The sequence below is a fragment of the Alexandromys fortis genome, unplaced genomic scaffold (assembly GCF_014885135.2).
Source record: "Alexandromys fortis isolate MF-2015 unplaced genomic scaffold, M_Fortis_MF-2015_v1.1 scaffold_2_1_26212458, whole genome shotgun sequence".
Taxonomy (NCBI): Eukaryota; Metazoa; Chordata; class Mammalia; order Rodentia; family Cricetidae; genus Alexandromys; species Alexandromys fortis.
In genome coordinates this window covers 9,295,317-9,322,421 of record NW_026067930.1, presented here as the reverse complement: position 1 = coordinate 9,322,421, position 27,105 = coordinate 9,295,317, and the positions used below count along the sequence as shown (strand labels likewise).

Genomic DNA, 27,105 nt, shown 5'->3' with positions numbered 1-27,105 from the left:
TAATAGTCCATTATGTGATATACTGTTCTGTAATGAGCTGTTTGTGGAAGCTTAAGATATTTCACAACTTCTTATAATTACATCACGGTATCTACCTATTACATAAATTTGTACCATTGATTTATTTTTCTATAGAGTCCAAAAGTATAATTATGAAGTCATAGCATACATCTTAAGACTTGATATATGGTGACAGTTTTTATTTCCAGAAAGACTAGCTCACTTCCCATTTCCTCCCGCAGTTTATGAGAGCACTTGTCCATTGTAGCCTCACTGGGATCACATTTTTAAAACGTTTCTGATAGAAAGTTGGCAGTGGTGTTTGCTTCTGAAAGAGAACATTGCTGAGGAAGATGGGAAGATGGTTTGCTATGCACTGTGTAGACTTCTTAATACTCAACAAATTTATTCTGTAGAACATATTTTGTGTAAATAAGCATAAAACTTAAAAGTTTGTAATTAGATAACTAGGCATAGAGCTTTTGTTATAAAGTATACAATTTTTGATGCATGGACATTACCTCACTTGATCTTTTGTGCATGTTTTTCCCACCAGTGGAGCATCAGCTTTAGAAAACCTGAATACTAAGATGTTTATTTATTTAGTGTGTGTCTTATCCCCCACTAAATGCAAATGCCACACAGAAAGGAATATCTGTGCTGGGCATCACTAGGGCCTCAGTAATTTTTATTAACTAATAAATATAATTTAAACAAACAATAAATACTGAGGGCTTTAAATATAACTTTTAAACCTTAACAAAAACTACAGGATGTGACCTCTATTTTACTTTTGGAAAATACGTCTTCACAGAGAAAGAAAGTGGGTATTTAACTATAATTCCGTATTAAAATAATATCAACTACTAAATTTATCTGAAATTTATTTTGATGTATATTGTTAAATAAGATGATGTTAATATCTTTGTGGTGAGGGGGAAGGACTGCTCAATGGTTATGAGCACTGTCTGTTCTAGAGAATGACTGTTTGGTTCCTCACAGCACATGGGAAGGCTCACAGCTGCCTGTAACTCTACCTCCAGTGGATCAGATTTTATCTTCTGGCCACCACAAGAACTGCACACATGTAGCATATACATACAACACACGTGCACATAGATAAAAAGTTTTACAAATCTTTTAAAAGATGACAAATATCTTTTAAATGGTTTCTAGTTGTTCCAACTTGCCAGTGAAGTAGACATACCTCTTGTTTTAGGGAGCTTGCAGTCTAGTGGAAGGGGAAAAGCCCATGGGCAGGATTAGGACCGTGTAATCCAGGCACAGGGTACCAGTACCATGTGCCAAGAGACTCCCTGATGGCTCAGGGCCAACTCCCACACTGTCATTTGAGCTAGCAAATAATTATAAGATGAAAATTATGGACATGTCCTCCAAAGAAAGGGAAAACCTGTGTGAAATGCTTCAAAGTAAGAAAGGGTTGAGAGCCCCATAACTGTTAACAGCTCTGGGCTGCACAGGCCTGAAGCAAGAGTACTGGCAGAGGTGAGGGTGAGAGCTGAGCTTACAGACCTAACCAGAAAGCTTATGAACCACCACTACAGTTGGAATCTTAGGCTACAGGTGAGAAGGTGACGCTAATGGGCTTTAGGACAGGAAAGCGCTATCATAAAGTTGGTGATTTGAGAGGCTTGCTGAACAGCACAGTAGATATGCATGGAAAGAATACCTGGATAAAGCAATACCACTGCTAAGAATTCTATAAGAATAAGATTTAAGATAAGATGATAGTGGTAAAGAGAAATCAGAGTGAGATATAAAAGTGGCAGACCTGGCAGGCTAGAACACGGAGAGGAAGGGCAGAGGGAGATAACAGAGAATCACTAGGAAAAGGAATTAGGGAGATATAGTAAGAATGGAAGGGAAATGAGCTCATATTTTAACTGAAAATCCTGACATACATATTCAAGTTAACAGGCAAAAAGAACCTTAAACCAATATATCAAGCAAGATCAGACAGGAAAAGGTAAAAGGAGAGGATACAGGACTGAGGAAGGAACCGGAAGAACGATAAGGATGAAAGCAATAGGCCAACGATGATGAGAGAAACAGGAGGGAGGACAGTAGCACAGGACTTCACCGAACTATAGAAAGAGCTTGGGAAAGGAGGTGCACCCCAAAGAAGCTCATATAGTGGAGGGATTCAACAGATCACAATAGGTCTACTGAACTTGTAAAAGCAATGTTTTTATAGTACGACATGAAGACATACTTATACACATATGTGCATACATACACACAATACAAATATACACGCATACATACACACAATACAAATATACACAGATACATACACATATACATACACATATACATGCATTATTTAAAGGTATTAAAGACAAACAGTAGAAAGCAGAAACTAGAGGGTAGTTGATCTATAGTGGGGGGGGGCAGGAGTATCAACCAACAAGAGGCAAGTTCATATGAATTTTTCCTACAAGGCTCTTTCTGAGCTGGATAAGGCATCTGGAGCTCAAGAAGAAAAAATGTACTCCTGCTGGCCTGGTGAGTCAAAAGCTGGAATATCAGCTAAAAAGAGTCAACAGAAAGGGACTCCAAGTTAAGCATGTAAATGTTACTTAAGTCCTAATCTGGTCATACGCAATGTAGAGATTACAAGGCACACAGCAAAATGCAAGGAACAAAAAAAAAAAAAAAAAAAAAAAAAAAAAAACTGAAAAGAAACTTAAGCTAAAACCAAGTTCAGAAATGGTACACAGTTTAATAAAATGCCACCAAAAAGGTCAAAGGTGGCATCTGTATCACAGGCCTTCAAGGTTCAGGGAATATTGTAAAGAAGGGGCACAAAGATCTACATGCCGGAAGTTAGAGAGGATTGCTACAAAATGGTGTATTCTGGGTATGACAAGATTACTCCAACTGTGACTGCAACAGCTCTGGCTGCCTGCAGAAAATCAATCCACTCAACACTCCCACATGAAGTGGGGAGAGCTCACCAGCTCCCACCCTGAAGAACAATTGACAAATGATTGCTTCTAGGGAGGGGAGAGTCTACGGTCAGGTCAACCATCCACTGGCCCCTCGCCCGTGAATTGGACTTGATATGGGAGCAAGGTGGTATTGGCATGGGCGGTAGGGTGTGACTCTTGGAGAGAGAGGTGAATATAATATAATCAAAATACTTTGTCTGCATGCAAGGAGGTGTTTATGGGAGGGGATAGAGAGAGGGAGAGAAATGATGTAATTATGTTATAATCTCAAAAGTAAAAATAAAAAGGGTTTAAATAAAATATATTTAAATAAATATATTTTAAAAAATATACAATTATATTTAAAAGCAAAGACTATCAACACCCCATATCCAGAGAGAGCATCCTTCAAGGGCCAGGATGTGTGGCTGTGCTGAAAGCACTAAATCTGCATTTGACTTGCTGCTAGAAACACCTGGGAAACAGCAAAGACAAATGAAATGGCTGTTAAGGAACAATGTCTAACAGCCAAGAACTGTAATCTACAAGAGTAAGGAGGCACACGAACCGAGTCCTATGGTACAGTTTATGTGGATGCACCTTAAAATGAAAAATAAATAAACTTTTAAGTATATAAGAACTAACATTTTAAAAGAAGAGAAAAGATTGACTTTCTTAAATAAGAAATCCTCAACAAAATTTGACAAAAGAAGACTACCTCTAGTAACTGAAAATGATAAGTGTTTCTAGTAACTGAGAACCTTTGTTAAGGCCAACATATTGTTTAATCACTTTTATTTCTATATATACTAGTGTGTTATCTTGGTTAGGTTATATTGAGGTGGCCCCATTCCCTGGCAGGCTATCCTAGATTGTGTTAGGATGGAGAAAGAAAGCCGGGCAAAGGCATGCAATGCAGCCTTGTTCCCTGATCCTGAGTAGAGATGCCATGTGACTGCTTGCTCCCTCATGCTCTGTGATTGAGTCCTTCTCCACAATGATAAACTATAACCTGGAAATGTGACATAAGGAATCCCCTTTCTCTTTAAGATGCCTTTAACTTAATCCCTCATGGACATACCCAAGAGGCCCATCTCTTAGGTGATTCTAACTGATGCCCAGTTAAATTTATCACTAGCCATCTCAGGGACCAAATGCTTTTACAGGGGGCTCAAAGAAACTCGAAGGGCAAAGCAAAGCCTGGTGGAGCTAGAACTGCAGATTCTGACAAGGAACTGTCTCATGCCATACAGAAAATCAACTTGAAATAGGTCATATGTCTAAGGTAAAAAGCAAAAATGATGAAAAGATTCTGAAACAGCTGAAAATGTCAGGAACCAGAATGGGGGAGCAACCACTTAAGTGGAAATAAAACTTAGAAACTATATGCTAAGAGCAATCCATTAAAGTTGCTTTTATAAGGGTATTTCATTCATCACAGGAACTGGAAAAGTGGCTCCATAGGCAAAGGCCTGCATTTAGCCTTTTTATTTTGTACACTTATCCGTTTATCCTCATGCTGCACAAAGATGGCCTGACTCTACCCTGAAGCTGGGAAGCTATAACTCTTCCAGCCTTGCTGTTTTTATAACTATTCTGGTCATTCTTTGTATTTTCTTACATTTGAGGACCAGAACATCAGTTTCCACACCAGAGCCTTGTTGGGATGCCACTAGAAATGCACTGAATCTGCAGGTTAAGCCTGGGAAGAACCAGCTCTTTTTATTTATTTATTTATTAAAGATTTCTGTCTCTTCCCCTCAGCCGCCTCCCCTTTCCATCCCCCCCCAATCAAGTCCCCCTCCCTCGTCAGTCCAAAGAGCAATCAGGGTTCCCTGCCCTGTGGGAAGTCCGAGGACCACCCACCTCCATCCAGGTCTAGTAAGGTGAGCATCCAAACTGCCTAGGCTCCCACAAAACCAATAGGTGCAGTAGGATCAAAAACCCATTGCCACTGTTCTTGAGGTCTCAGTAGTCCTCATTGTCCACTATGTTCAGCAAGACCGGTTTTAACCCAGGCTTTTTCCGACCCAGGCCAGCTGGCCTTGGTGAGTTCCCCGATAGAACATCCCCATTGTCTCAGTGTGTGGGTGCCCCCCTCATGGTCCTGAGTTCCTTGCTTGTGCTCTCTCTCCTTCTGCTCCTGATTTGGACCTTCTTGAAGTTTGCAGGCAAATGGATGGAAATAGAAAACACTATCCTGAGTGAGGTAAGCCAGACCCAAAAAGAGGAACATGGGATGTACTCACTCATATTTGGTTTCTAGCCATAAATAAAGGACATTGAGCCTATAATTCGGGTTCTTAGAGAAGCTAAATAAGAAGGAGAACCCAAAGAAAAACATATAGGCATCCTCCTGATCATCAGGCGATGAAAGGAGACAGAGATCCACATTGGAGCACTGGACTGAAATCTCAAGAACCAGCTCTTAATAGATGACATTTGTCCACGGTCATGGGACTTCTATCCATTAAGTGTTTTAAAATTTATCTCTGCATAAAAACCGGGATTCTTTCATAGTGTTATAATTACATTGCTCAAAATAAACCAAGAAATAGGTGTGAGAAAGGTGACTGTATTAGTCACCTTACTCTTACTATGACAAAAATATCCACATCAAACAACTTATTAAGTAATAAAGGTTTATTTTGGCCCCAGAGGTTTTAATCCAATGTCACTTGTTCCAATTGTTTTGGGACTTAGATGGCATAGTAGGCCATGACAGTAGCATGTGGTGGAAAAGCCTATTCTGAAGGCAGCTGAGAAGAAGATGGGGAGGGGAACAGAGCAGGGAAAAGAGAGAAGAGGAGGAGGGAAGAGAATGGAAGGAAGAGTAAAGAAAAAGACTGGGGTCCCAGTATTCTCAATGGCACCCCTATGATCTAAGTTACTCAACAAATCCTTACCTCAAAGTTACTCCAGGTTTGAAATGATGCTTCAAACACCTGATGCTTGGAGGGTCATTTAAGTTATAGCAATGACAGAGAACATGCCATAGTATTAGCAAAAGTAGTTGTGAAAAGGCAACATTTGAATTAAGGTCTGATTATGCGTTCCCAGAAATGAGGGGAGTGGTGTCTGGAATGATGTGGGATTCCCCTCAGTATGCTCTGAATATCATTGATTAATAAATAAACTGCCTTGGACCTAAAGAAAGGTAGAACTTAGGCAGAGAAAACTAAGATGACTGCTAGGAGAAAGGAGGCACAGTCAGAAAGAAACCATGTAGCCCCACCAGAGAAAGATGTTGGAATTTTGCCTGGTAAGCCACTGCCATGTGGCGATACACAGATTAATAGAAATGGGTTAAATTATGATGTAAGATTTAGCTGATAAGAAGTTAGAACTAATAGGCCAAGCAGTGATTTAATGAATATAGTTTCTGTGTGGTTATTTCAGGGCTGAGTAGCTGGGAACCAACAAGCAGGCTCTTACAACATTGGAATATATAATAAAGGGAGAAAAGTGAGAAGTGTCAGAAACATAGGCCAAAGCTGATCAAAGCTGAACTGAAACAAGGAATGCAAACATTATTCTATGTGCTGTAGAAGTCATGGGAGGCAGGGGACTCTTGCAAAGGAATAAAAAATGCCTTTAATGGGGAACTTGAACTTCTCTCCAAAGAAAAGAATTGAATATGGGAAAGAGCAGGGAAAAGGCCTAGGGGTAGTCTGGTTGAGAGCTGACACTAGGCTTAACAGCGGTGATAGGTGTTAGCATCAACCAAACAAGCAAGTGACACATACCTCCTACTGTGTGACTTGGTCACTTGGGCACAGGCTGGTGCCACCTTATAAGAATGGTATGACTGGCAGAAGTAAGTACAGACACAGATACGGTTAAGTGTACAGTCTATCGGTGGATCAAAGATGATCATGCAAGATCTATGCTGGCCATCTGCTTATGACCTTGTCATTTGGCAGGTGCACATAGACTATCCTTTATTCTAGTGTCTGCAATGCTTGCAATATTTATGTCTGTTGTATTCCAAGTAGCAATGAACTAAATTTTATTTTCTTTCTCATTCAATAACACACTGAAACAGCATTTCCATTTCCTTAAATTTATTTGTTGGTTTCTCTGTATTTTATATTTAGTTTTATTTTGTTGACTATTAAATGGAATACCTATATTTTTTTCCGTTGGGAATGAAACTCGAAAAATTCCCAAGGTTTTGTTTACTCTAAAGCTATATTCTGTAAACCCATTAATATTTTATAAGAAGACATTTAGCCTTCTGGCAAGGGATGTTTGTTATATTATTCAAATTCTTAATCTTACATCTTGTTGATCATATCTATGAAAAAAAGAATGGCGTGTGAGTCTTCTAGTACAATTGGTTCTATTGATAGTTCTAAATTTTATGGTTTGTACACTATTAATGAGCAGCGTAATGTGGAAGGACCTTTGGAAGCCATCTCTACGCTCCCTTTGGAATAAGAACACCAGAGTGCTTCAGTTGCTTTTCTTATTGCTCGGATAAAATAGCCTACAAAAGCAACTTAACAAAGAAAGGGTTTATATTAGCGCACAGTCTGGGGGTGCGGTCTAGCCTAACATGGAAGGCACAGCAGAGAGAGCAGCTGCAGCTGTGCTGGTGAGAGCACCGAGGAGCTGGGCACACCTGGTTCACAGGAAGCAGACAGAGATGAAGAATTCCTCACTTTCTTTTTTGACTCAGTCCGGGACCCCTACCCAGGGGTTAGTGCCACCTGCAGTCATGATGGGTGTTAGACCTCTTTGAAAACTTCCTGATGGGCATTCCCAGAGATGTGTCTCCTGGGTGACTCTAAACCCAGTCAAGAGGACAAGGAACATCAAGTGCCACGAAAGAGAAAGACTCTGGGTGCAAACGCTGCTATTTTGCTTTAAGTTCCGTCAGCTGATAAGAATTTAGCTGTAGTGACTCCAGTTTTGCTTAGATGCACCGAGTAGAGCTTCTTGTGTCCTTTAGACACGAGGAGGTAAGGTAGATGTCAACTGACTGCCTCTCTGCCACCTGCTCACCAGTATTCCCCTGCTGCTTAATGTGTCTCTGTACCTTTCACAGTTTTTAATGTCACTTAACTGTACTGGGCTTTGTTTGCAATTAATTCCTGTAATGTTTTGTAATTTACATGTTTTAATTAAAATCTGCTTACTTTTCCTGACCTGTTTATATTCAGTATCAGCATGAATAAGAGCAATAAAAGCATCTGGGGTAATATAAAAGGGAAGTATTTACATTTGTTCTTCTTTGCTACAATTTTTCCATTTCATGTTTTAACCTAAGTCCCCTGAATCATAGGGATTTTTCTCATAATGTCATCTTTACTGTTTCTACAAGGAAAAGTAGTCACTTTGGGGTGGTTTTGTAGCACAACGTATTCCAAACAATTGCCACTATTTATATAAGCTACGGAATGCACTGGAGAGATGGCAATCGCTCAGCCCCAGAGCTTGAGAGAGTGAGGATGGAGGGAGTGAAGCGAGAAAACAGAATCACTCCCCGGGCCTTCGCCTCAAGGAATTATGGGAGAAAGGATGTATTGCAGCCTCCATGTAACTCTCTGTGAAGACAGCCTGGAGCAAATCTAAGTCTGTGTGAGACTGCTGTTTCTGCTGCATGCCTAACAATGCAGTATAACTACCTAGCACATAGCAGATGATAACTAAAATTTCTGGAATGAATGACAGAATAAACAAATGCCTACAGGCTAAAGCTAGCAGCAAAGACCTCTAGAGACATCTGTTCCTTCCTGTATGTCTATGAATGGAGGAGAGGAGGTCCTGCTGATGTTGGGTATAATGAGAAAGGGTTAGGATTTGGGAAGCCCCAAGAGTCCTCGTGTGGTATGAGGGGATGATGGCCATGGACTGAAGAGGGAGGGGAAAGAGGAGCAGCTGAGGGACACAGATCCGGACTCTTTACTCTTCCACAGTAATTCAGATAGAGCTTCGTCTACACCACAAGCTTAACAAATGTCAGTTGGATTTAATAAATATTTTACATGACTAATTAATAATTTATCAATTTAAACTTTTTCAGAATTGTGCAGACAGCACTCTGTTGCTGAGTTCTAGCACCTCGCTTCTACATCTGGAAAGATGAGTGTGATAAATTATCCCCTCATCTGATATTAATAACTTTCATATCAGTTATTTATGGCGACTGCTTGTCTTCCGTCTATCATCATTTTGCTTAAGTGCACACATTTAACATCCTCACCCATGCCTGGTAAATAATTTCTAGAAATGCTTCCATATATTTTTTTCTGCATAAAACTTCCAAACTGTCTACATCCTTTAGATATGAACCTGCCTTGACATAAGGCAATTATGTTACTTGGGAATTGGGGTGAGTTGAATCACATTGTATTAATAGCACTTAGTAATGAGGCCCAGCCATGTAATTTAAATAGATTACTATTTTCTAACAATCCTTCTGTCAACTGCAGAATTTTTTCACATGTAAACAGTTCATCTTATTACATAATTTCTGGTATTTATAGTAATTATACATATATATAATTTTCTTGTACAGCATTTAAGTTCTAACTTCTAGAAAGATGTATTATTCACATTAAACCATGGAAATAAAATGTTCTGTTCATGCCTTGGCACTAAGTGTTTATATACATGTATATATAGACATATATGATATTCATATGTATGTATGTATATATATTTGATATTTTGATTTCATATTTTTAAAAGGAATTTGTTGTTTTATTTTTATCTTTCCTTTTGCATCTTTCTAGATAATTTGTTTCTTAAAATGCCACTTGAAATAGTAAAAAGAGTTGCAAAGTTGATTATTAAAATGAAATTGTAAATGTACTATATATCAGTAATAGGTCTGCTTTCTTAAAATCTGAAGATCAGGAATCTATATCAGGTCTACCCACCAAGAGAGTCACACACAGAAAACCTTCATAAATATTTCTGAACATATGAAGTTATGATTACTATATATCATATATCATTTGTAATAAAGTAATGCACTCATTATGATATTTCTATACAAGACAATTAAATTTGTATTTACCTACCCATCACCCTCTTTTTGCATTTATATATTTATGCATTAATTTATATGTGTAATAATAACAATTAAAGAAAAAGAGGCCATGAAAAGGGTCAAGTCTGGGGTATGGGAGAAGTTGGAGGAAAGAGTGATGTGAATGGTGTAATTATGTTTTATTATTTAAAACTCAAAAAAGCAAAAATAATTTGGCAGAGAATAAGAAGAAATTATAGACATGAGCCATCATGCCTAGCTTGAGTATTAGATGAAAATCAATTTTGTCTATATTGTAGTATACTTGCCACTTTTATTTATTAACAAATATATTAATATCTGAGAAAATGTGGTGTGTTTTGTTTTGTTTTGTTTTGTTTTTCAAGACAGGGTTCCTCTTTACCTTTGGAACCTGTCCTGGAACTTACTCTGTAAACTAGGTTGGACTCGAATGCACAGAGCTCTTCCTGCCTCTGCCTACCGGGTGCTGGAATTAAAAGCATGTGCCACTACTGCCCAGAGGAAATGTGTTCTTATTTAATCAAACATTTATATACAATATATATAAAAGGCTTGGTTTGGATTTTATCACCTCAAATCTATGCTCATTGTTGCATCAGCATTACATCCTTGGATTAATGGCTTTTTACTTAAATTTTTTCTCATAGCCTATATTTTGATCATATTCTTCCTCTCCCCTAACTCCTCCTATATCTTCACCATCTCCTTACCCACCCAACTTCAGGTTCTGTCCTCTCTCTCTCTTTCAATATAAATAAATCAAAATACAAAAATCAAATCAATCAAATCAAAACCAATCAACCAAACAAAAACCAGTAGACAAAAAATAGCAAACCACACCAAACAAAAGTAAGAAGCATGTGTGCATACACACACACACACACACACACACACACACACACACACAGAGGGAGAGAGAGAGAGAAGAGAAGAGAAGAGAAGAGAAGAGAGAGAGAGAGAGAGAGAGAGAGAGAGAGAGAGAGAGAGAGAGAGAGAGAGAGAGAAACACACACACAAAAGCCTGGAACCTATTTTATCTTGGCCACCCCTGAGCCTGATTCCTGCCCTGAAGAAAGACTGATATACCCAGTGACTCTCCAATGGAGAAAATTGGTTTTTCACTTTCCTAACAGGTGTAAATTACAAATAGCTTCATGGTCAGGGGTGGAACTTTGTGTCTTCTCAGCGCTGGGATTTCCCCTGGTTTAAACCTGTGCAGGTCTTGAGCCTGCTATCACAGTCTCTGTGAGGTCCTGAAGATTGGCCTTGCTGTCACTGATCCTTTGGAATCATCCATTACCTCTGGCTTTTACAATTATTCTGCCTGCTCTTCTCCATAGATCCCTGAGCCTTGAGGGGGTTAATAAAGACGTCCCATTTAGGACTGAGCGCTCTGGAGCCTCCCACTCTCTGCACACTGTCCAGTCATGGGTCTCTGTTAATCACCATCCACTTAAGGAAGAAGCTTCTCTGATGAGGACTGAGCAAGTAGGACTGCCCTCAAAACAAAATATTTTATATTCTGATTTCCTTAACTGGGTTCTGACTGATAAGAAAAAGCATATAATTTACCACTTCTCCAAGGAGAACAAGATCTATTTTTCTATTTAAAGCAAGTCATTAATTCACAATATTAGAAACTATGGAAATTACCACTGGCATATTAAAATCCTTGAACAGATTAAAAAGTACTTGCACAAATCAAACATTTCTGAAGTATATTCTATCTCAGGTCAGTGTGTAAGTGCAGCAAGGAAAAGCTCAACTTTGAGAATGATCAGAAGAGCATGTAGGATGAGGGCAACAGCTTTGGCCAAAGCTGCCCACCCCGCTGTCTCAGGGAAAATGTTAGAAACGCTGTGATGTGAAGTGATGTGTGTTATATGACATATATTATAATGTATGTATGTATGTGTACATATAGCACTATTCTTAGTTATATAAGACAGCAATGTGCTGTCTGAAAAGGAGACCAAATGTTACTATCACTAGGTTCCTTTCAATTCTTTCTTCTAGGCAAGTGTAATCTCTCCGACTGTTCCCCGTAGACGATCAATGCACTGCAGGCTCAGATGAAAGGAGGGTTTTACTAAGTTAGAATGAGCACCAAGAATGATGGTCTTTGCAAAGAAAACATCATTTTACCGCTTTGCCAGAGATAGTCTGAATGGGAAAAGTCTCTCTCTCTTCAACTCTAAAAATTCAGGATCATCATCGCCATGATTCTTCACTCATTCATTCACTAAAGATTTATGGAGTTATCTGCTATGATCCGGTCAACTTTCTAGGTGTTGGGAATTGAATACTGAATACAACTCACAACCCTTTGTGCTCATGAACTTACATTACAGTGGGAGAGGGAGTGGAAGGAAACAAATACTGGACCTCCAGAGCACACGAGTGCTGTGGAGACCAGGAAAGCAACAACAATGAGAAAAAGCTGGGCTGGGCCAGGAGGTTGGGAAAGCAGCATTCAAAATTGGTGTTTTAAGGAAATAGTGAGATTAAGGGAAGGCTTTAAAGAGTAAACAAGCCCTTGAGGGACCTGGAAGGGATGGAAATCAACAAGTAAAAGGCCTTATAATTTGGTACTATTCTTGCTGCTGTAATGGGATTTGGCAGAAACAACCTAAAAAAGAGAATTATCTTGTCACACAGCATCAGAGGGAGCTGGTTGGTGGTGATGGGGAAAGAAAGTGTGGCAGTACAAGTGGCTCCATCCACATGGCATATGAGTGCTTGGTGGTGGACCATCACACAGCATGGATGGGAACACAAAGAATTCAGGCTGGAACTAGAATTCGCTACCCACTTCCTCTAGCCAGGCCCTGCTTTCTAAAACATAAACTGGGGGTGGCAGGGGTGGTGGTTAAGGCAGGGAACCCTGATTGCTCTTTGGGCTGACGAGGGAGGGGGACTTGATTGGGGAAAAGGGAGGGAAATGGGAGGTGGCGGTGGGGATGAGACAGTAATATTTAATAAATAGATAGATAGATAGATAGATAGATAGATAGATAGATAGATAAAAAAAGATTTGCACACTCACCACGTCTGAGAACAACCTGCCCTGAGGCCAGACATGGGGCCAGAGAATGTTGTTGGAGTTGCGCTGTGGTCAACAGCAAGAAAGGATGCTTGTGAGGAGTCTGAGAGGCACGGCCAAGGAGAGAGACCCCAGCCACAGACTCAGCACAAAGCCTGTGAGACAGGCAAGCATTTAAGCCTCGTGATAGGTGGCACTGAAAGCCTTCCTCGTGCAAAGCCGTTGTTCTTAGATATATAGAGTCTGTTTCCAAAACTTGTGGGGTTAGTCCAAGAGGCCACTTCATGTGGCAAAGTTAAGTACAATAAAGGTTCTCCTAAAAGATTCTGAGTAGTCACCTAGTTGTTCTGGGACAGTCATAGACTATCTATCCTGAGGAGAAAAGGAACAAGGTCCTAATCTCATTTCCACATGGAGGCCTCCTTAGCTTCAGAGATGTGATGAGTTAAAGAGGAACCAAGGCTCATCTAAAGGCCACCACAGATGCCAGGAAAGGGGATGGATGTTGGCAAGAGAATGCTTTGAAAGTAGAGATGGCCAGATTCTGAATCGGGGACAGCACCAGCAGGGGTTAAAGAGGGCCAGATGTGTGAGTGGTGACATCCATGCTGCTGCTTTTAAGCCTCTCCCCGATTGTCATGGGCTTTTCTGGATGCTACATGGTTGTAACACAGCAGAGAACCAGGGAACAGGTACCTACAACTCTCACTGGGAAAGCCGGGCCAGTCCTTTCTGACTGTAGAGTTTCCAGGTGTTCCAAGAATGGAAGGCTAGCCAGATCCTGGTCCAGAGCTACTGTCCTCAATATCACAGGGCACCCTAGTCTTGTGGTCTCTTCTCCCATTTTTCCCACCTGAGAGCAACTTCTGTATTACCCTGAGGGTCTCCTCTACAACCGAGGCCTATCTTTCTCCTGAACTCTGATGAACCTTGTTCCCAGGCGTCTCCTCTCCCTCCAGCCTCCTTTACACTGGGCTTTGTGTTGGGCTTTCCAGACCTTTACACTCTTTATATGGAAAGTTAAGCACATGAAATCTTTAGTGCCGGGCTGTGCTTTGATCTGATTACTCTGCTCCTTTTTTTTTTTTTATCTCCATGGAAGATTTCCTAAATTTCTTTTTGAGATCAATGCAATAAAGAAAGACATAGCGATCAAAGAAAGAAAATGTCATCCAAGCTTTCCTAAAAACTGTTGGTTTAATTGTGTCTGATGAAAGATCAAGTGACTACAAAACTTTTTTTTTTTTTTTGTAATAAGGGTTGGGGCCACTTTCCCCTCAAGTGGGATGAGGGTGCTGAGCTAATAATGACAAGGTTCCACTTTGGTCAGTGTGTCTGAGGAATAAACACAAAGCAGAGAAACTGGTATCTTTTTTGAGCCTAAAAATTCCTGGGACAGAGTTTCTTTTCAGTTGACATTTCTTTGTGGGCAGGAGAGGCTATGTGGAAAACTGAGGGCTGGGCACAAAAGGACAGGACCACTTTAATAAGCATCTTGCTTTTATCCCCTTTGGGTTGTTATAATAGTACCTGACCAAGATGGGGTAATTTGTAGAGGAGAGAGGTCTGTTTGGGCTCATAGTCTAGAGGCAGGGAAGGGCAAGATTAGGGGATGTATCTGGCAAGGGTTTCATTCTACTTCATAACATGGCAGAAGTTGGGAAGGGAGACAGCTTGGGTGTGTGAGAGAACAGAAGACTGCACTTCTGCAGTAGGGAATCCATTCCTGAATGAAGGCAGGAACCCATTTGTGAGTGCCCCACCCCTACGACCTAAACACCTCCCTCCAGGCCCCACCCTCTGGCACTCCCACATTAAGAAGCTAAAGCTCAGTTGCTAGACACATATTCACAACATAGTTCATCTAGAGGCAGATTAGAGGGATTCAACCCATCTCAAGGGTATGTGCTTAGAGACTTAGCACTGTTAAATACTACTAAGAGTGATCATTTCTTAGGTTTTTAGTGTGAAGTACCCTCTAATTTTTCCTGTTTAGGGATGTGTAAACCAACTAACTAGTTAAGAGTAGGCCATTCCTTCCCTTACTGACAGCTGACAGGTCCTTTTCCTTTATGCTTGATTGCCTTGAGTGAGAAGCTGTCAGGCTAAGCAGCCCCTGTTTTTGTTCCTGAGGAAGTCTGTTTTTATTTTTTTCCAACATTCATGAGCACTCTGAGGAAACGTCACTCTAGCTTCAAGGGCCTCTCAAACCACAGCTACTGCCCAAAGTACAACTCTTGCTCCGGGAGGCCTTCCTCCAGGCTTGTGTGCTAATTTGGAAGACTCCGGTAACACTGCTCATCTTGCCATTGGTCTCCCTTGGGAAGGGGGGAATAGCACATCCCTGGTGAATATCAGCAAAAAGCCTGTGATTGGTGTGATGCAAGGCTGATGGCTGGTAAGTACTGAAGGCTGGTGATAGGTGGCACTGACAGACTTTCCAGTGCAAGGCTGTGATTTCTAGCAATAGAGAGTCATTTCTAGGACTTGTGGAGTTAGTCCCAGGGGCATCTCCAATACACCCTATCAGTCATGCGGCAACAACAAGTACAATGGAGGTTCTCCTAAATTGTTTTTTATTTACTTGCAATCTTCATCATGGATAGAATGAGATAAGATGATTGTATAAAAAAGACAACTCCCAGGGCTTTTAGTCCTACACCCATCTAGCAGCAGCACAAAGAGCCTCTGACCGTGGGCAAAGATTCAAAGCTAGGGGTGTTAATACTCAAACCTTGGGAGCTTTAGCACAAGGTTGTAGGCTGGGCTGTTAACACGCAAAGTGCAAAGTAATAGCCCTTGCCATAAATATCTACATGCATGTGCCTTTGGCTTTGAAAGCTTAGAGGAGTGAGCCTTGAGTCTTCAGGGTCTAGAACTATATAGGACAATGATTTTAAAAGTCCAGAGCTTGCTCTGTCCTGAGCACCTAGACAGATGTCAGGTTTCTAAAGACCATCACCATAAGCCTCAATTTCTCAGAGCCTCGTGCTGCCTGTTTCTGGGTTTGTGAGTCCAGGCTGTGAGACTCGGGGCTACCAACACTAAGGGAGCTGTGCTTTGTCTATGCATGTTTTCTATCTGAGTGGAGCAAAATCATCCTCAAGTAACTACTGATGACAATCTGATGTGTCCAAATGATAAATAGATACAATATTCTTTTAGCGGTGAAAGTGTTGGCCAGAAAGGGATTACAGAGAAAAGATAAAGTTCAGTTAATTGAACTAAGGCAATGAAATGAGCAAATTCGAGAGACCTAACATTGAGAACCTGTGAAGCCTTGGCAGGAGAAGACAGGAAAGTTAGGAAGTGGATGGAGGAAGAGAGATAGGCAGAACAATGGAATATTTTCTAGGAGCTTATAAACTGGGAGTTAATGAGCAAAGTCAGAACCACGTGGCTCCGATGCCACTTCTGGTTGCCAGGAAACTGGATTTTATAGTGATAAAAGGTAAATGCACAACTAACACACAAGGATACATCCTGAGTTGTTTTGTGAGCATTACCTTTGGAAAATATCTCAAAGTGTTTGAGGGGCCTTTGAGCCACAGACAAGAACAATGTCCTGAAATTAGTCCTCTGTCCATCCAAATGGCAGCTCAGTACACATGGCCTACTGCCTCTACTTACAGCGGTGCCATTCATGTTAGATAATAATGTGGGCAAGTAACCAGCCTGGTACCCAAGCATACTCCAGTCTCACCCAGAAAACAATGGTAAGAATCAGAGACTCTTAAAGTAAACAGCAAGAACCTATTTCTTAATTTTTATAGCTTCTGGTTTCTTATAAGACATTTCAAGTTTCACCTTTTCATCCACATTTAATTAGCATCAGTGTCTGAAGGAGACATTGTCTGTCTCCTAACCACGCCCTTTGGACCAGCGGTGTCCTCAAACAGGATCTCATGCTCCATTACCTCCACCTCTACAGCTTGGGTCTTCTCCCTGAAATAGCACAGGAGTGCATAGTCTATGGTACCAGAACATCTGAAGTACTTCGAGCTTATCACATAACTACCACCTCACACCAGGTGGTAGTCAGCAACAGCCGTTGGATTTAAACAGGAAGTGACTAGATATTCTAGTTCCCATTGCTTCTCAGGTAAAAATGTCCTGATACATGTGTTTTCTACAATATCCTCTAATTTCCTTGCCAGGGTGGTTGGCCTAATATAGAGCTGTGTTTTGGTTTCTTCCCTTCCCTACTTCTTGACCACTATCCCTTCACTTTAAAAACCAACGGCTATATTCAAATATCTAATATTCAGTTCCTATGAAGTCAGATTTTTAAGATGTGTTTATAAATATGAAACTGTGGGTTGTAATTTAGTAGCTATAATAGCCAAGGAAATCTGATTGTCCCCTCCAGGCAGAAAAGCAACAAGCTAGCATGGCCAGATTCAAACACTCACAAGTTTCTACAGTATCTTATGGATGTTCTGGTTATTTCTGGGTTATCTCTGTGTGCTGGATATTCATTTGAAGTAAATCAACATTCTTCAACCCACAATGAAGCCATGTCTGATGTGGGATTCCCCTCTGTATGATGTGCATATGATTGGTTAATTAATAAAGAAAACTGCCTTGACCTGTTGATAGGGCAGAATGTAGGTAGTCAGGGAAAACTCAACGGTATATTGGAAGAAAGGAGGCAGAGGCAGAGAGAAGCCATGTAGCCCTGCCGGAGACAGACGCTGGAACTTTAGTGGGTCAGCCACAACCATGTGGCAATACACAGATTAACAGAAATGAGTTAAATTAAGATGTAAGAGTTAGCCAATAAGAAGCTAGAGAAGTGATTTAATTAATACAGTTTCTGTGTGATTATTTCAGGGCTGAGCTGACAGGCAGCCGGGAAACAAGCTAATATCCTCCTTAAAACATATGTCCCGATAAACCAATTGGAAATTACCTCTGCACGCAGTTGAATATGCACTTAGTAACATGGTCTACTGGACATCCTAGGTTATGAGTATAATATACTTCAGTATCTTAGCCATTTGCCCTTATGACTATGTGACTAACTGGGAGCTGTTATTATTGCACTGCAAGAAAAGATAGGGCCACATAAATCTAAGATAAAACAAAATCGGAAGGATGGCTTGAACTGAACACATATCATTATGAAATATAAAAGAGTTGAGTCATCATAAAAGACCATATGAGTGTGTGTGTTGGGGGGGGGCAGAATCTTTGTTCCTACATAATACCTCTAGAACAGATTTCTATTTGTAGATAGTGTTTATATGAGATTCCATTTCTTCATGTTCAAGGCCCAATTTGAAGACCATCTTAAGATACAATGACTATTCACAAGACCACTGGAGGCATGGCTTATTTATTGTCTCTATTTGAAGTTATAATCCTTTAGAATCACATTACAAAGTGGGAGGTCATATATGGGAGGTCCCCTCATTGACTCAATCTGAGATCCAGCTGTTTTTCTGTGTGATAGCTGTAATGCCAAGTTTATCTTCAGCCTTTCCACTGGATCCGTGAACATAAATTGTTTATTATACTCTTGGGTACTAGAGCTACTAAGATTTTAACTCTCCTCACTAATTATTTCTCCTCATTATTTATTGGAAATTATTAGATGATGGAGCTCTGCTGACATTTAAAGTTGTAAAATTATGCAGAAAACGAACATACTGGAACAGAAACTGTCTAGGAATGAAATTGAACATTCCCACTTTCAGGCTGTGGTATGAGAAAGAAGCATCCAGTTTCCACTGTTCAAAGACAGCCAGGGAGCAGACACATTCAGTGACACTCGTGGATATCCCATGAGAGTGGCATAAGGAAAGTTAGGGGAGGGGCCGGTTCATGGCAAGCAGCAAAGCAAGCAAGCAAGCAAAAGCCCTGCACACATGTCAGATGGGTGGAGGGTGAGAAATGGCCACAGGAGATAGTAGTGTCAGTGATTGCAGACCTCAAGGAGATATTTCAGGGGAGGCCAGTTAGGGAAACGATCCCTTACTGAAGTTGGCTTGAAAGAGTGTGAGGAAAGCCACCAAATCAAGTGACAGCAATGCTGGTGAGGATGTAGGCAAAAAAAAAAAAAAAAAAAAACCTTTGTTCATTGATTCAGTCATTACAGAAATTGGTATGGTGGTTTTTCAAAATCTAAAATGGAACTAACATGTGACCAATCTATAGCACTTCTGGGTATATACCCAAAGGACTCTATGCCCCACTACAAAAATTCTTGCTTATCCACACTTAGCTATGCACAAGAGCTAAGAAATAGAATCAGCCTAGCTGTCCATCAATGGATGAATGAATAATGAAAATGCTGTGTCATATACAATGGAATTTTGCTGAGCTATACATAAAATTGAAATTTGAATGCCAATAGATGGAACTAAGAAAAAAAAGTACTCTGAGTGAGGTACCCAGACCTAGATCAACAAATGCCACATGTTCTCTATCCTATGTGAATCCTAGCTTCCACTCTTTAGATCTGTGTGTTTAACTTGGAGCTCCTATCGAAAGCCAGGAAAATAGAAGGGGTTACTGGGTGGTGAATGCTTTAAGAAAGTAGTTAGGCAGATGAGGGCAGAGTACCAGAGATATTAGGAATTAATTGGGTTTGGGGGTTTGAGGGCAATAGGAGGAAAAGGGGTCATATGAAATCAAAATGAAGAATATATGAAAAAAGTCATAGGGAAACCTACTATCTGCAAGCCAATTATAAATATAAACTAAAACGTAAGAACTAGATGAGCTCTCTTGCTTGATCAGATAGCACTACTCCTAGAAGTCATGGATTATTAAACAAAAACCCACAAGAACAGCTATGTTGTTTTTATGAATTTTTCTTTTCTTTTTCTTTTTGGTTAAAGGGTACCAAGAGGCCCTTAAAACTGCATGTTCTTCTTGGTTGTCCACCAGAATGAAATGATAAGACACCACATACCTAGGTTATAAGATATAGAGAAGTTATTGCAGAACTGAGCTAAAAAAAAAAAAACCTGTCTCCTTTTGCATTAGCTTTCATAATGCTGAAAGGTGCTATGCAGGTAGTAAGGAAGAAATGGTATCAGCGGTCTTATCCAGCTGTGAGTCCTATGAACTACAAACCAACCCAGGCAAGATAGGTCCACTGCTACAGTAGTGCCTCAACCATTAAGGCAGCAACCAACAGTTCTCTTAATGGAATTGAGGAACACTCTGCAGGAAGAAATTCATGCCTGGTGTTGTAATCCCAGGAAAACCTATGCCTGTGGATGTCATGAGCCCTAGGAGGGAATCGAATACCATCATTTAGCTAAATGTACATGACATCAAACTACAATCACTACTCTTAGCTTAATCAGAAAACTGTCTCTTTACAGTGAATGGTGATAATATGGAGACTCTTGGCTGTCCAGTGTACTGAGAAGGGACAATTGATTGTACAACCCTATAACAGGACATTTATGCCATCAAGTCTAGGCTCAGGAGTATCCCAGGAGATGTGGCAAAAGCACTCAAGAACCAGAATAAAGGGAGATGGGCAGCAGGGTGCTATTTTCTAGGCAAGCCACAGGCATTCAATCATGAATTCACAGCAGCTGCACCTCCATGCAGTGGCAATTCACAGTACTGGATCTGTCAACAGCCAGGGATGGATAGAGGCAAGGCTAATGGAGCAATACCCCTCCGTGCTGTGCTGTTTGGCCATTAATGGATTCTGGTGGAAAGGGGAGCTATTAGCTTCAGACATACCCACACTGATGAGCCCACCAAGCTCCACAGAATAGTTCCATACCTGTCAACATAAGATGGACCTAGTTCAATCCAGTAGGTCACAAAACAAAATGAAAGAGAAATGAAAATTAGAAATGGACCTGCAGGGTGGAGGAGGTGTTGACAAGGTTGGGGCGGTTAGAGAGTAGCCAGAATGCACTGTATACAGTCACGGAGTTGTCAATTAATCCTCCAAGTTTATTTTGGTTGTGATAAAATATGGAGACAAAAAGAAACATAAATGAGGAAGAGGTTTATTTGACTTGCAATACAATATACTGCCTATAATTTCAGGGAAATTAAGGCAGTAATGCAGGCAGCTAGTCACATGGCAGTCACAGTCAACAGCTAAGACAGAATATATTTTTGCTCCTCTGATTGCTCTCAACCAGCTTTCTCCTTCCTTATGCTGTTCAGTTGCCTAGGGAATGATGCTGTCCACAGTAGACTGGGCCATCCTACATCAGTCAACAGCCCCCTATAGACATGCTCACAGACCAACCTCATTTAGCTAATTCCTCAATAACGCTCTTTTCCCAGGTGATTTTAAGTTGTATGAGGTTGACAATTAGAACTAACCATCTCAGAGAACAAATTTAGTTAATGAAAATATAACATATAAATAAAAGATGTCCATTTTAAGAGTCCTATAATAAATCAGACCAGGGCAATAGATACAGGGGATGGTGTTTTTCATTTTCTATTTTTGTTATTTTAGAAAGAAGGTATTTCTAGGATGCTTTTAGTATAAGATCCAGATAAACAAACTTCACTGAAATAGTACAGAGAAGTAGAATTGCCAAAGGGGAATGAAATCATTCTTTGAAACTTGAGTGGAAATAGGATCTAAGCCTCCTGGGAGGAAAGAGGTGGGAAAGACCACAGGTTTATACAACTAGAAAAAGGAAGGGCAAAAGAGGGACTAGAAGGGTTGAAGTAGGTGGTGATAACCTTTCAATGCTTCCATTTTCTCAGGGATGGAAGTTTCAGGAATGAGTTCAAAATAGAAATAAAAGAATAGCACTCTGAATGCAATAGACCAGCCTTGAGGTGACCCGGGAGCACTCCAGGTCCACACAACAATCAGAGAATAAGAGTGAGTCTATGTCGGCTATACCACTTGCTTATGTGAGTAGAAAAACATGTGTCTGAATAATATGGAGGAAGGTAGTCTGGGTTTTATGCAATTATGGTCTGTTTTGTTGGCCTTAATATGTGACCTTCATAGCCTGTGTTTGATGTAAGCAGAGACAGACAACATGTTCACCAACGAAAATGGAAATGCATTTTGCTGATCAGTTCCAACAGCAACTTCCTTAATCTCAGTTAATTATTCTGAAAGGCATCCCAAAGGAAATCATGAAGCATGGAACACTCCTATAATTTGTCAACTGAAATATAGATGGGAGTTTAACTAATGAATCAGTTTAACCTGATTGAAGTGAGCAAGGCCTCTCAGTGCATGCAAAATTTCAGTTGAATCTTGTTAAGCTGGCCTGTGGTGAGATGGCAAGCCCAACATCCCCAGGCAGATGTTGAGAAGACCATCATATACAGATTACTGACTCTAATGACACATCTGGAAAATGGGCTGAACGGTAAACATACGCTCTGGGAAACTGTGAAGAATAGCCTAGCTCAGAATAGCAACTAAGATTATAGATCCAGAAAAGTTACACACGTGCAGCAGCTGTGCAGAGCAGACCGGTGAAAGATGAAACCTTCTGAGGGACAGAAGTGTCACAAAGGAGAAGGACATTATTGTGTTTCAGGTTTTAATAATGTAAATACATCTATTCATCCTACCTACAATCTATGAACAGCGCATTCTCAGAAACTGTCATGGCTCGGATGTGGTTTATCCCTATCAAAGCTTATTGCCCAATGTAATCATACCAAAAATGGGAGGGCCTTTAAGAGGTGACTGAGGCAGGGCCCCTTTGTGAAGGGATCATGCAAGTCTTATGGAGGATTAGTTCCCAAGAGCAGTCTGTTTCAAATGGGCAAGCTTGGGGCCTCTCCACTTTCTTACTGATTCTTTTAACACATGGTACTCTGCCCATTGCCATTTGTCTCCAATCCCATGAACGTCCCACACGGCTTCATGTATCATGTTCCCGTCTAGCCAGGGGATCCTTGTCAGATTCTTGTACTATTTGTTCTTCTAGAACTAGAGTTATGAGTCAAACAAGCTTGCTTTCTTCATAACTTACCCAAACCAGGCCATCCTGTTATAGGCCACAGGGAGTGGGCTAAGATAATAATCACAAAGCAGTATTAACTGATATTATAGTGTAATATTAATAAATAGTAACAAGCAATATTAATCAAAATTATGCATTTCTAAATACAAATAATATTATGTTCCAGACACTGTTCTGCGTGCTTTGTTTTGTATCAGTTTATAACATGCTTACAAAAACTTCTTGAGGCCTGAACTATTACAGTCACTTTATAAATGAGACATCGGAGGCACAGAGGAATTAGGAATTTTCTAGGGGTCACACAGATGCTGAGTAAAACTAACAAGATTTGACTTGGGCGCTCTAGCTCCAGAGGCTATGTTTTTAATCATTGCATCCCATCGTGTCTGATGGATGGCAACAGCCACTACAGTGGGCTTCTTTTGGAGGCAGAATCACATAGGCTTATTTTAAATACAATCTGAATAATACAAATGGGGAAAATGTGAAATAGCTGGAGATAGTTGATAATTAGGATGTTAATTAATTAGAATGTTTTAAAAGTTCAAATTCAGTTACTTCATTCACATTCCTTATCAGGCTTTATTTTAGGTCACAGCAACAAGGCAGTTTGGAAAAGGCAAAACCATGTGTTCTCTAGAGGCTTATATTCTTGTCGGGGAGAAACCGACAGAGAAGGAAACTACCAGGCAATAAATGCTATAAGGCAAAAGTCAGCAGAATGAGAAGCATTCTTCAGAATGCAGGTGGGTGCTCACTGCGGTAGCACATATACTAAAATTGGAATGATACAGAGAAGGTTAGCATGAGCCCTGCACAAGGATGACATGCAGGTTTTTGAAGCGTTCCATATTTTTAGAAGAAATTTCATATTAGTCACAGGAAAAAATCCATCAAGAGGAAATCTTAATACTGAATGTCTACACCCCAAATACAAGGGCACCCTCATATGTAAAAGAAACAGTACTAAAACTTAAATCATACATTAAACCCCACACTAATAGTGGGAGACTTCAAAACTCCCCTCTCACCACTGGACAGGTCTGTCAGACAGAAAATTAACAGAGAAATAAAGGAACTAACAGATGTTATGACTCAAATAGACTTAACAGACATCTATAGACCATTCCATCCAAACATATAAGAATATGCCTTCTTCTTAGCACCTCTGGAACCTTCTCAAAAATCGATCACATACTAGGTAACAAAACAAACCTCTATAGATACAAAAAACTGGAATAGCCCCATTTATCTTATCGGATCACCATGGCTTAAAATTAAAATTCAACAGCAACACTAATTTCAGAAAGCCCACAGACACATGGAAATTAAACAATGCTCACCTGAATCATCAATAGGTCAAGGAAGAAATAATGGAAGAAATTAAAGACTTCCTAAAATTCAATGAAAATGACCACACAACATACCTATATTTATGGGATACAATGAAAGCAGTGTTAAGAGGAATGTTCATAGCACTAAATGCCTACATAAAGAAGCTGGAAAAATCCCACACTAGTCAGTTAACAGAACACTTGAACACTCCAGAACAAAAAGAAGCAAATTCACCCAGGAGGACTAGATGGCAGAAAAGAATCAAACTGAGAGCTGAAATCAACAAAATAGAAACAAAGAAAACAATACAAAGAATAAATGAGACAAAGAGTTAGTTCTTTGAGAAAATCAACAAAATAGACAAACCTTTATCCAAATTAACCAAAAGGCAGAGAGAGAATATCCAAATTAAAATAATCAGAAATGAAAAGGGGACATAACAACAGACATGGAGCAAATACAGACAATCATCAGGTCATATTTTGAAAACTTGTCACAAAATTGTAAAACTTAAAGGAAATGAAAAACTTCCTGGATAAATATCACTTACCAAAATTAAATCAAGACCAAGTAAGTAAATCAAATAGACCTATAACTGCTAAGGAAATAGAAACGATCATCAAAAGTCTCCCAACCAAGAAAAGTCCAGGGCCAGATGATTTCAGCACGGAATTCTATAATATTTTCAAAGAAGACCTAATACCAATACTTCTCAAATTGTTCCACACAATAGAAACAGAAGTAACATTGCCAGCCCCAGAAAGACAAATATCATATGTACTCACTCATAAGTGGCTTTCAGACATACACCAAAGAAAAACCAGCCTACAAATCACAATTCCAGAGAACCTAGACAACAAAGAGGACACTAAGAGAGACATAAATGGATCTAATCTACTTGGGAAGTAGAAAAAGACAGGATCTCCTGAGTAAATTGGGAGAATGGAGATCATGGGAGATGGTAGAAGGGGAGGAGAGAGGAAGGGAGGGGAGGGAAGAAAATATATTGCTCAATTAAACAACTTAAAAAAAGAATGCAAGTGGGGGGGATGAGGAACCACCTCCTTGACCAGAGAACACTTGAGAAGAAACCTGAAGGCCAGGGCACCTTATGAGAGTGGCTGCTTCCAGACAAAGAGCCAAGCTCCCAATGAGTTTAGCAACAGAAAATTGAGCCTTAGTCTGTGTGACATGAACAGACTTAAGCTGGTGGAATTTGCCTACTGGTCAGTACTCTGTACAGATCTGAGCATCGTTATGAGTAAGAAAAGAGAAAAATATAATTTGGACATAATGAAAAAATGCCAAAAAGGTGTGTTTACTACATAGCCAGGCCTAGTAGCTCAGATCTGTATTGCAGTAACTCAGGAGGCTGAAGCATAGGACTATAAGTTCAAAGCTATTTTAGGCTGCACAGAGTCCAAGGATAGATCAGAAAACTTAGTGAGAGCATGCCTCAGTGTAAAAAAAATTGTAGAATAAAGGTTGAGGATGTGCGATTCAACAGTAAGACAGCTGCCTAGTATGTACCAAGCCCTGCATCCAATTCCTACTTACTGAAAAAATAGAAAGAAAAACATGTTTAGGATTTTTTTTTAATCTCAAAAAAACAGTTGTGTCTTTGGAAAATGAACACACATTTCCACAAATCCACATGATATGGTTTGCCATGCCTGGTCCAGTCCAGCAGGCCAGCTTTTCACATTGTTCTCTACAAATACACCACTGACAGACTTGTTGGACATCACCCATGATACACTGTGATTTAGATGACCCAAGCAGTCTAAGACACAAAGACTATGTTGAATGTCCTGGAGATCCTAGTTTCACTTAATGTGCTCACAGTACCATTCTATGGATGAACTGAAATGCCATGTCTGATTGAATTCATTTTAATCCATTTTTAGGTGAGACAATATGTTTTTATTTATTATGTAAACCTCTTTGAGCCAGAGTTTTCTGTTACCTGAGGCCAAAGGCCTCTTAATCGTATGGCTTTCTTTTATCAATGAATTTTATGTACTGTTTATATTTAAGGTTTGCATGACCTTACAGATACAGTAGATAATGAGAAGGTCAGCTCAGTAAACTTAGCATATCCATCACTCACAGGTACCCTTCATGCAAGAACAACTATAGCCTGTTTATAGAGTGTGGATCTCAAATGCAAATTTCCTAATGCTAATTCCTATGTTGTACATTATCTCTCCAGACTTGCTCATCCTACATTTATTCTACTCTGTCCTCAGACTTGTCTTCTTATTTCTATCATGCATTATCACCATAATTTTGTTTTGGTTTTTGCTGTTTAGAATATGTAATTATTATTTTTTAAATTAGCTTACAAAGCTACTAGGTTCCAACATTGGGTTTTCCCATATTCTGTTTTGGTTGGTTCTCCCATCCCATCTCTCTGCCTTCGCCCCTTTTCTTGGTATTCATTCAACGTTATTCTCCCTTTTGTTTTGTTCTATTGTCTTTCCCAACCCCTCCCTTACTCTCTTAAAAGTTTTTTTTTTTTTAATTTATCCAGCCATAGGCCCTTTCCAACTTTCCTGGCCTTTAACCATTTTAACACCATCTTCACTATAATTTTGTTTTCTATCTCTGTATATTTGATTTTCAGAAACATTCCACCTTAAGGAATCTTGCATATGTTTTTTCTGTGCCTGGCTTGTTCCACTTAGCATAATATTCTCCAGGCTAATCCACCCTATGGCAAACATGCATTTACCTTTGTATGAATATATATAATAGTATATATAAGTTATCATATAGACTTACATGCACAAAAGCTTTTTTAAATAAATTTACTCATGA

At 39.9% G+C, this 27,105-nt stretch overlaps 1 protein-coding gene and 1 non-coding gene across 3 annotated transcripts in view; one reads left to right on the top strand and one right to left on the bottom strand.

The window, feature by feature from the left end:
* Positions 1 to 27,105, bottom strand: part of Dnaaf11 (dynein axonemal assembly factor 11) — a 159,737-nt gene that overhangs the window by 78,947 nt on the left and 53,685 nt on the right. The window lies entirely within an intron of this gene.
* On the top strand, positions 23,701 to 23,807 carry LOC126503605 (U6 spliceosomal RNA). The gene has a single exon (XR_007592339.1). It is a non-coding gene; the product is annotated as a U6 spliceosomal RNA (small nuclear RNA).